Source organism: Sinocyclocheilus anshuiensis, unplaced genomic scaffold (assembly GCF_001515605.1).
Source record: "Sinocyclocheilus anshuiensis isolate Anshui unplaced genomic scaffold, SAMN03320099.WGS_v1.1 scaffold311, whole genome shotgun sequence".
Lineage (NCBI taxonomy): Eukaryota > Metazoa > Chordata > Actinopteri > Cypriniformes > Cyprinidae > Sinocyclocheilus > Sinocyclocheilus anshuiensis.
The window spans coordinates 1,770,040-1,771,049 of record NW_015549606.1 but is presented as its reverse complement, the minus strand read 5'-3'; the positions used below and the strand labels follow the sequence as shown (position 1 = coordinate 1,771,049).

Below are 1,010 nucleotides of genomic sequence, written 5' to 3'. Positions count from 1 at the left end.
CCTCAGTACAGAACCACTTCAACTCTGTGATGTTGGTGGGTTTCCTCCTATGAACTGCTTGCTTCAGGTCCTTCCACAAAATTTCTATTGGATTAAGTTGACTCAGTTGACTCAGTCATTCCAAAACATTAACTTTGTTCTTCTTTAACCATTCTTTGGTAGAACGATTTGTGTGCTTGGGGTCGTTGTCTTGCTGCATAAACCACTTTCTCTTGAGATTCAGTTCTCGGACAGATGTCCTGACATTTTCCTTCAGAATTTGCTGTATAATTCAGAATTCATTGTTCCATCAATGATGGCAAGCTGTCCTGGACCAGATGCAGCAATACAGGTCCAAACCATGATACTATTTCACAGATGGGATAAGGTTCTTATGCTGGAATGCAGTGTTTTCTTTCTCCAAACATAACGCTGCTCGTTTAAACCAAAATTTTCTATTCCTCTGTATTCCTCTGGCTTGTCCACATGGTCTTTAGCAAACTGCAGATGGGCAGCAATGTTCTTCTTGAAACTCTGCCATGCACACCATGGTTGTTCAGTGTTCTCCTCATGATGGGCTCATAAACATTAACATTAGCCAATGTGAGAAAGGCTTTTAGTTGCTTAGAAGTTAGCCTGCAGTCCTTTGAAACCTAGTGGACTTTTACACGTCTTGCTTTTAGAGTGTTCTTTGTGGTGGAGCACTCCTAGGGAGGGTAACAGTGGCCTTGAATTTACTCCATTTGTACACAATCTGTCTGACCGTGGATTGGTTGAGTCCAAACTTTTTAGAAATGGCTTTGAAACCTTTTCTAGCCTGATGAGCAACAACAAATCTTTTTCTGAGGTCGTCAGAGATCTCAGAAATGTTTGTGCCATGATTCACTTCCACAAACATGACCAGAATGATAGATCCATTTTCTTTAAATAATACAGTGCAGGCAATGCCACTTGATAGTCATCTCATTGATTCAAAACACCTCTGAACAGATGGACTCTAATTTCACCTTCAAATTAACAGCTAATCCTAG

General features: G+C 40.6%; 1 protein-coding gene across 1 annotated transcript in view; it reads left to right on the top strand.

Moving 5' to 3' along the window:
* Positions 1–1,010, top strand: part of LOC107659003 (VWFA and cache domain-containing protein 1-like) — an 89,495-nt gene that overhangs the window by 84,467 nt on the left and 4,018 nt on the right. The gene's annotated exons all lie outside the window — the stretch shown is intronic.